Source organism: Varroa jacobsoni, unplaced genomic scaffold (assembly GCF_002532875.2).
Source record: "Varroa jacobsoni isolate VJ856 unplaced genomic scaffold, vjacob_1.0 scaffold_1050, whole genome shotgun sequence".
Lineage (NCBI taxonomy): Eukaryota > Metazoa > Arthropoda > Arachnida > Mesostigmata > Varroidae > Varroa > Varroa jacobsoni.
Genome location: NW_019213952.1, coordinates 182,775 through 192,782, shown reverse-complemented (window position 1 = coordinate 192,782; position 10,008 = coordinate 182,775). Strand labels below are relative to the sequence as shown.

General features: G+C 39.9%; 1 long non-coding RNA gene across 3 annotated transcripts; it reads left to right on the top strand.

Annotated features, from left to right (window-relative positions):
- The first annotated feature begins 80 nt into the window (after nucleotides 1-80).
- LOC111266090 (uncharacterized) lies at nucleotides 81-4,254 on the top strand. Of its 3 annotated transcripts, none has more exons than XR_015313310.1 (3): nucleotides 81-217; nucleotides 490-547; nucleotides 3,402-4,254. It is a non-coding gene; the product is annotated as an uncharacterized LOC111266090 (long non-coding RNA). The 3 variants fall into 3 exon arrangements; XR_002683885.1 differs by having other exon boundaries at nucleotides 3,169-4,254; XR_002683886.1 differs by having other exon boundaries at nucleotides 490-585; nucleotides 3,169-4,254.
- Nucleotides 4,255-10,008: the final 5,754 nt, after the last annotated feature.

Below are 10,008 nucleotides of genomic sequence, written 5' to 3'. Positions count from 1 at the left end.
ATATAGAACTATAAATCTGTAGCATCCTGGAGCTATGCTTGTTACACCCGCTTATTGATAAGGCAAATAAATGCTGTTATTGGTAGAACACAAATAAAAACCTAGAGTATTCTATCTGTAATAATGGCAGCGCACAGCCATATTGTATTATCATGTAGGACGCCGCAGTTCAAACAAGACGATGCAGGGTTGAATGCGGTTATTTATGAGCTTAGACGTAAGCTAACACGTTTCTAGTATCATGCGTTTTTTCGAAGTGACTTAAAGCTTGGCTTTTCTATAATGTTATACCGATTACTACAGTGAAAATATTGGATTGCGTTGCAATTTGCTTCGTTTTAAAGGCTGTTGTCTGGAAGGAACCAAGCTTGTTATTTCGTTCTTTATCTATCCACTTGCCGATAAGGGTAAGTCAAAAGGAACTTTTGAACCAGTAGTCGCAGCTATAGAAAACTAGCTCGTTATTAATTTATTCTTTTCCCTTCTAAGGGCAATGAGCGTCGCACCATGGACAAACAGAAGCAATGGTGTCAGCAGGTGGCGTTACGTGAGTGTTTTTTGTGTCTTCAAGGGCTTTCTCGATAGGTATGTTAGTTGATAGTAAGTCTACTATCCGATAGTCTGTGTGCACTATTTGTTTGCAAATATATTCATTTTATCAACACTTAGAATCGAACGACCGTAAATTTTCTGAATTTTATCTTCATGCGTACATTATAACGCCTAATCATCGTAACGACACATCTTCTTAGAAGATCTAAGGAGTTCGGTGTTACTATCAATAAATGGTTCGCGAAACCGTTACGGAACGCGCTTGAATGAACTCACTGTTCCTTCTAAAGTTGTCCTGCATTTCGTGTCTTTTCAAACATCAACTAAATACAAAATCGTAATAGTGCTAGAAGATTAGTGGTACTTGTCTACCGGTATTAGATTATTATAAGCCGTTGATGTTATGTCAGAGAAAAATATCTGTTTGTACAAAAAGAGTTCGGTTTTGACCCCATGAGCGTATCTGGGTGCCCTATGTTCCCGTGGCATTTTCGGTAGCCGCCTGTAGGGTAAGGTCCGCATTACCTAAATCGAAGTTTAGATAAAATAGAAGATTAGCCATTTTTAACCGGTAAGCAATGAGTCTTCTAATCAAAATATGTTAACTTACTTTCGTGTTCAACTGCTAAACGTGAATCCACGTGACGTGATTTAGGTCTGAAAGCGGGAGTGGGCACACTTCGTTTCGTGCTGGTATGGCTCAGGCGTCTGAACAAGAGTTTAATTAAGGCAGCATGGAACGAAACTTAGAACATTTATTTTAAAAATGAAAAAAAAGGTTGCAGGCTCTTCGATCGACGAAAGCAAACAGACTTTGTGCAGCAAAAAGAAATATAATCGAAAAACGGTGGACAGACGCCTTAGACCAGAGCATCACTTAAGTTTGTTTTTAGGGACTTTTATGCAAATATCAAGAGTGCTGATAAAGATAGTGGATGAGTTTGAATTTCTTGTATTAATATAAAGGTCGATAAAGGTTTTTCATGGCTGGAAGGATCAAAGAAACGCTCATGGCTTAACCCAAACCTATCTCAAAGTCTGGCTTTTACAAAATTGTTTACGATGCAGAACAGAGGTAGTCTTAGTAGTTGGTATCCAAAGGAAATTATTATCATTTCAAAGGAACTCACTACATTGGGAAGAAAAGAAGTCGGTACTTTATATGATTTGCAAAGGTATCGGAGTGTTTTCCAAACAAAACATTGCCTTATTTATTTTTGGCAAAAAGATTGACACACAGAAGCAAAGTTGTGTTGTACAGACCATGGCCCAGACCGATTTCTGTTCCTATGAAGTTACAGATCTAACGCAAGTAATCTCCAACGTTTTTTTCGGTATTGTTCCAGCATTACACTACATTTAAATTTACAATGAACATTCCCGACAACAGTACTAAGCTCTCGTCACCTATTCATGAACGTTGCCCTTTGTTTTAAAATAACATCGCGTTACATCTCGCCAACCAAACTCACATGTACAGCAGGATGCACTCAAGCTTGATATAACAGTGTTCCGCGTGGACACATCACTGAAAACAGACGACGACCTCTTACTTACCACTTAATCTCGTTTGTCATCTTGACATACTACTTGTATTTTTATCTTATTAAAAGTTGACGGACTGTACGAGCGCGATGAGGTTCACGTTTAGAAGTATCTAACTAACAGGTATACTAATTTGTTTAACACTTCAAATTTTACCCATTAAAAAACAGATGTACATGCTTTTATGCACAATTTAAATTGTAAGTTTCAATGAGCAAACTGTTCGACATTTAAACTCACAAAGCGGTAATCAGAATATCAATTAATAGCCTAGCACAGCATTGCCTTCCAAACAATCAATGATCTTCGATCGGCTTATACTTCACAATCTATATTTTTGTAGAAGTTCATAGGAGTCGTTAAGAAGCGAGACTTTGCGATAAGTTAAACAATCCAGACTAACATGACATGACGGCCGGTCGTGGTAACACCGTAAAAATTACGAAATTAATTTAAACAACAGCCCTGTTTGATGACACTGGGCGTCATTATATATAACGCGTCATTATATATATAGATATATATCCACTGACAAAAATTAAGGCACCGATGGCGTATTTTGAGAAAGTGCGAAAGTGTTCTCCGGCTTTTTGCCTACACCTGTGCATTTGTGTATACAGGATTAAGGCTTCGTAAGTTTAAATATGTGCATTTCCTAAATCTTAATATACGTTTACCGTAGACGTTCGCATTAGATTAGATTTCAACAAACAACAGTGAATTTTCATATTAAATTTCGTCGAATGTAGGTGAACCGTAAAACAGTCGTTGGAGCTAACCGTATTTTAAAATTTTTCCGTATAATGACTCTCTACATTAAAGTCAAGCTTTTTAAGTGTAATGTGGCTGTATGTACGTTTCCTCACCATACTCGTGCTGTTATACCGGTAATAGTTGTGATGAGGTGCTACATACTTACATAGGCAGTGTCTACGAAGCTGCGCTGACCTATGGGAATATCGTAAGAAGACTTTTTTTTTTAAATTTATTAACGAGGATTACCGTGAAAACGCTAATGAGCATCCGAAAAAAAGGTCGCAGCACTAAAAACGCGTATGCCTCAACTCCTAGGAAAGGGGATGTAGCCTTGGAACTGCCTTCGCATTACTTCAAGGGATTCATTCTTCTTCGCCGGCATCCGTCACAGTGGCCTGCTAGTGTAGCTCTGAATACTTCTGAGACCGCTGCTTAGCATAGCCGTGGACCTAGTCCGGCTTTAGTCCGCACCGAGTATCATGTTTCCCGGTATCCATCATGTTTAATGGGTATTTTCTAATAAACATGATACATTAAACGCTCGCTAGGGGTTCAGCGAATTCTGCCCTTGCGCCGTTGGAATGTTTCCGCCTCACCCGCCGGTCGGGGCCCTTCGAGACTGCAAAAGGACTATCTATAATTTACTAGCAGTTATGCTAACTTCCTGCACACAACTGTGAAGTCGTATTTAAAAGCGGTAACTAATTTATGAAGCAGAATTCGATATATATATATACATATATATATATATATATATATATACTCTTGATTATATTCTACCAAATATCATATTGTTATTAGTCCACAACTCTGATATTGATTACCTAAATGTAACGAAATTAGTGAATACAATGCTTATATGTCTGAAGGATGATACCAAAGCTAAGATCAAATTCGAACTTCAAAACTATCTGTAACTTTCTTTCGAGTAAAGCAATAATTTAATATTAACCGAAGTGGATAACATTTAACCAGCAGCAGGTTGTTGCGACGTCAGCCGACCATGTTTGCATAGGTTATTACAACAACGGCCGACTCCATCACGCATAGCGCTGAAACATCAGCCGACGGCCAACTTTATCCACGTGTGTCGCTGAGACGTCTGCTTTCGGCCAACTGTATTTACATCCGTCGTCGAAACAAAGGCCCTTAACTACATGCATTATTTAAGATAGTGGTTTTTGTCAATTGAACTACTACGTATTGGGTGTCATATTAGTAATAAGGCTGTACTACTATCATTATCTGCGTTATAGCAGCTTTAAAACGTGCATCTTCTGAAGGACCTCCCGAGGCCACTACAGCAGCAAGAAGGATCACAGCTGGCAACTAAGTTCTAGAACGAACTATGGATGCATCTAAAAAGTGTAAAAACAAATAAAAAGTAAGCCAGCACCTAGAGGGAAGTGCCTTCTTCTTAAATATAATAGATAGTTCTTCATTAATAATTTCAATTGTTTGAACTGCGAACTTAAATATAAAATGCAATTTACAAACGTCTAAATGTACTCTATTTACACCGAGTTTTAAATAAACATTTGACTGCTGATAAGCAGGTTGGACTAAGCAGGCCTTAAAGCGGAGTCATAGAGATAGAAAGAGACCGCTTAGAAAAAATGTGGTACAAAGTGCACTAGCAATCAGGCCAATCTCTTCCTCATCTCGTAAGTCAATCAATTTGGGAGGAGACACGAACACTATTTGCTCACTTAATGGACACAAATGATCAACCATTTAGTGCAGAAATCACTCCAAAGGTAACAATAAGCTAGTGTCAAGATCGACGGTCGTTATCATACTGACTTGCCAGAAAGAAGTATTTGTTAATCGCAATGATCCACAAAGTGGCTAGCGTTTGAACCACAGCAAAAAACACTTTCACTTATACATATACGTGCTTTTTTTGTTGGCAAACGTGTTGATGGCTGCAGCTTTTGTCATTTGCCGATCGTGCAAACTATTGGCTAGATCCAGTTAGCATTGCGGCAGTAAAGAGAAGGTATGCGGCCCAGATTTACTGGATACGGAAGGTTTGTATACACAGCAGACGGGGCATATGATCCGTTCTGCAGCCACAATGACATCTGTGAGATGCTGCTGCTGCTGCTGCAACTTGATGATGACTCGTGGCGAGCCGAAATCAATTTGATTTAACATTTGCGCCATTTGATTTAATTTTCTCATTTTTCTATTGATCTGTGAATTATGAGAAGATCAAGCTAGCTGAGCATTGAGCCTAAATAGGCCTGCAATCCGGAAGAAGGCCATTTTTCTTGTGAATGCCTCATCTCTTTAGAAGCGTTTATTTAAAAACATTAATCAGTGTCAGTCCCATGTAACATTGTGCTTATCCGGTACTCAAAATTGTAAACACATTTGTTTAATCGCCAGTAGACGTTAACAAAAGAGAAGAAAGTAACTATTTGTTGCCAAGATGTCTCATCTTGAGGTAAACATATCCACATAAGCAGAATAAGCTTTCGTACTAAACGCATCGTTGGAGTGATGATGTATTCTAGGATAGGGCGAAAGTAATATTCGAAAAAAGCCATTTTATTAAAATTCAGGAAAGTCTTTTTTATTTATTAATCTGGAGGCTGCCGCGGAGATGTCTGAGTCAACGAATTTGGTTTGCAACACAATGTATGTGCGCGCTAATAGTTTTACGGAAAACGGAAATTTATCATTCAGCTCGAACGACTAAACAGTCGTTAACTCAATACACGATTATATCGAATGCTGAATTAGTTATGAGCGTTACTATTTGAAGTAATACGGGACAAATTCTAAAAAAGAACGTAAATAGGACAACGTCAATTATTAAAACATACACATAGCGTTTTCGTAAGTGGAACATAGATGCCAGCAATATGTCACTGATGTACGCCATCAGTTCTATTATCAGTTTTAATAATAAGATTACTTGTTTGTGTCTCGGAACTTAGTGTCGCGGGGAGGCAATGAGTCATTCGATCCAAACAGACGCGTAAGACCTGTTTCAGAACTTATTCGCAGACAAACTGGATAAAGTGTTATGATTGGATCAACCTTACTATTAAAATTGACAGACGTGTTTTATACAAAGTTTAGCCATTCAGAATTTTAGATTAATATAGATATGTTTAATTTGCGTCACTGTGTCGGTTCTCTATCACGCAGTGAGTCGTCGGCGACTTTCAGAAGTCGACATGGTTTTTGAATGTGGTAACTATAAGTTTGGTGTATATATAAACTAGGCAAAAGCGCAATTGGAGACCTTTAATTTCTACGTTTGTCTTTTAAGAGCAGTCTATTTTATAAGTATACGCTAAAAATTAATTGCATACGTTTTACATAATCTTGTTGAGGTAACACTCAGGTGTTTTTTGATTTTGAAAAGTCCTCAATTCTTCAAGGGCGCATTAGCATACGGCGTAATCCTATAAAATAATGTTTCAACAGTTACTGAAATCGATTCACACGCATCTTCTGATGACAAGTAGACGTATCGATATTCCTTTTACGCGACGTGTACGCGCCGTCAATTTAAATAGTAAATGTCAAATGAATTTCTAACGTAAAACTGCTTTGGGTCGCTGAACAACACTGGTGTAGAGCCTTGATCAAATTCTACTTGAGTAGGATTTTTACCACCTCACCGGCGTCCTAACACACAGCGAAGGACAGATAGCATATTGCTCTACAAGTAAACGCAACCCAGCACCGTAAACACTAGAGGCGGACACACTTTCCTGAACGTTTGCATCCGTCCGTGTTTTGCTTCCCACTGGAACGTACCGGAGAATCATTTTCATGCTATGCTTCCTCAACTGATTTATACATTGTCATCATGCATTAAGTTCAATTAAGTCTTTTTATACGTTGTTTTTTTCATCTCGCTTCGAAAGCTGACGCAGAGAACGGACGATGGACTTTGGAAGAGGCTACAATTAGCGTTGAACTGCTGTGAGAAAACGGTAACAGTGTTTTAGGGATATAAAAGGTATACGTGACAATTTCGTGTCAAACATGGCCATGTCTGTAAGAGGTGGTTCGTAGTTAATTATTGAGTTTTCCCCTATAATGTTCAAATTGAAGGGGTCACTATTGATCGAAAGACCGACTGGCAAATATCAAATCGAGTTAAAAGCGGTCACTTAGCTAGATCGCAACGGCTTAGCAATGATTAGCTCTTAAATTGCTTAAACAACACGCAGGGCTAAAAATAGTTGTAGCAAGCCAGTAAGTAGGCCAAAGGTAGGCAACTATTTTTTTTCTCTCCAAGCAGACTTATAGCGTGAATAAATCGATACGATCTTTGACACCGACACCTAATCGGCCCAGGACATCGATATTAAGTGGTGGGGCTTACATCTAATGGCCGGCTTCTTCTTCTACTGGTCAGTAGACTAGATTCGCCTTTCGAATTATACATATATATACACGATCCGAAATCGAGCCATGCATTGAGGTGGCTTGATGTCCAGAGAGGATAACTGGGCTAATAGAGATTTCGCACCGTGAGCTGTCCGTGCATGCATAAAGCGAGTCAAATCAATACTTTTGTTAATGATTAGGATGCTATATGGGTTAAATTACGTGCCGATAGTAGTGGGGCAGGTGGTAATAGACAAGTGCACCTTTGTCGTTTTCAGATCAAATTTTTGAGTGACCAATTCGAGATTATCAGAGTCTCGCTTTGTAGGACATCACTCTAATCCTACGGTGATGCAAATCAAGCGTTGCTGTTCACCCCCATCAATTATATCCTATACGTTATAGAGCTGAATCTGAGATACATGGACCAGCTTGCCGCCAGATTACAGAAAAAATGCATATGTTTATCAAGTTGCTACGAAGATTTGGCCTTTTTTTTAATCTCTAAATGTCGTTATTGTTGCCCAGTAATTGCCGGCTGTTCATGATGCTACACGGTATTCAAATAGGTTGAAACGCTACTCTGCACAGTCATAACAACAATTTTCACTCTTGACGTCATCGAACCCGTTATCTACAGATACAATCTACCTATCCTACAAAACGCTTTAGGTAGTGGCCTAAAGCTGCTAGGAACAGCTGTTTGACGTCGTCGGATTAAGATTTGTAGGTCGCTGGGTTTTCATCATAGGAAGTTTCGCGCGGCGGATAGAGTCAGTCAACTAAATACGATTATCTCGGGAGGCAATTGTTTGCTTTTTCCGATAAGGCGTAGTGCTGATTTGGTTCGTGGTTAATCGACGGCAGCAATTTCAATTTAATTTTAAAAACAACTTCACAGACACCCAAAGTGGCTACCGTGCTGATATATACAAATTTATACTTTTGTGGAAGTTGTATAAACGAGCGTACCCAAAGTGTGTTGCGTAACAAGCGGTGTTTAGAAAAAAGCTACTATGTTATAACGATGGTTTTAGTAATTGATCTAATATAGCAGCGCTTAAAGGTTCCTATAACAGTTAAGGGTCGCTAGAATCGAGCTGAGTAGACATACGTCGTACTTGGTAACGTTCTATTTCTCCCTGCTCTTGAATGTAACGCTCACAGCCTCTGATCCGTAGAGCTATTCCAGAGAAGACAAAGTTCGGGTAACGCAACCCACAAATTATGCCTTTTAGTCGACGGAATACTATTATATTTCAACGTGTTTCCGTTGCCGCTGCTTATGAAAAGCTCTGCGACGACGTATTAGATGACTTTCAGTTATTGTACCATTTTATGGCAGCACTTTCACTTTGGAATACCCAGCAGGCCAGAATAGACTTGCGTTCGATAGCATCAGACGGCACAGGTTTATACACCCAACCACTTGAGCATGACGAAAAGGCAAATTATTTGCAGAATATTTGACGATTGGTTGAATGGTGACTTCTTGAATATTTCCTGTTTACAGATATTCCCCTATGCATATCGTAATTAAACTAAATCCTTGTTTCGGGAAGGACAGCCTTTCCCTCGATTCCCGCCATCCCCGTAATAATAGTGGAAGCAAATTTGTTACATCTGTAAAAGTTGCGGGTTTGGCGTTGACCTACTATCTATCTATAAATAATATATATTTATGCTTGCGTCATGGGCGTTTCGATCTATTACTAGTCATTCTATACGATTGGATTTACCTATGTGGCTGTCTGTAGATTTTTCTCTTATCAGACTGTCTATACTGAATGTACATTACAATAGATGAGTGCCACACATGCCTGCGCTGCATTTGTCTGGGTACGAGTAGTAGATTGGTCCGCTGTAAATCTAAGGGACTGCTACGGTAAGACCGACTGTGGTCAGATATCGGCCAACTAGCAGGTATCTTCTTCTTGCATGATTTCCTTAACTGGTCCGTTCGTTGCATGGTTTCTTTGACCAAGTGTTTTACTAAAAATATATATAACTGTAGCCGATTGGCTTAACTGATCATCAACTTGAATTGCCAGTACCGTAGCGTACGATCGGAGGGCGTTGTCCAAGGGTCCCCAGCGTCCGATATCTACCGACAACGAGATACTCGCAACTGACGACGACGACCACGAAGAAGCTGAGAGACCCTGATCCCCGAACGAACGTCAACGACTGGCCGCTGTCCTGCCTCTGCAGCTGTGGACGCTGCAATAACAGCAGCCAGAGCATATGAGAACCATACGAATGTGCACAACGTACGTGGACATGAGCTGAGCGGTTGCAAAGATTGGCCTTGGATTAGTGCCTGGTTACCGAACGAAAACCACCAGGCGGACATGGTTCGGCGTACATTGCCATCGACGTTTGTCTCTCGTCCCCGGTGTCACAAGGGCCACAACTAACAGTTGTCAACGTTGGGCAGCCTTAAGTCCTAATACACCCTCCAGTCGTCTCACTAACCGAAAATTGGCCACGCGTAGGACAACGGGTTGACAACAACCACTGCTTCTGCTGCTGCTAGTAGCACTACCATCGCTGACACTACTATCTTCGGAAGTTCTTATCCATTCACCACTGCTGTTGATTGTATAGCCGCGTCTATTGATAAATCTGTTGCCACTCGGCTACCACTACAACATCGCAGCTGTTATTAATACTCTCCCTCGTCCCTTATAGCCCTTGTCCATTTTTATATCGATCTATCTCTTTGTTAGGTCTGTTCGTAGCAGTTTAAAATAATAGTAGTACTGGTAGTGTTATTATAGCCTGACCAGCCAGCCGATT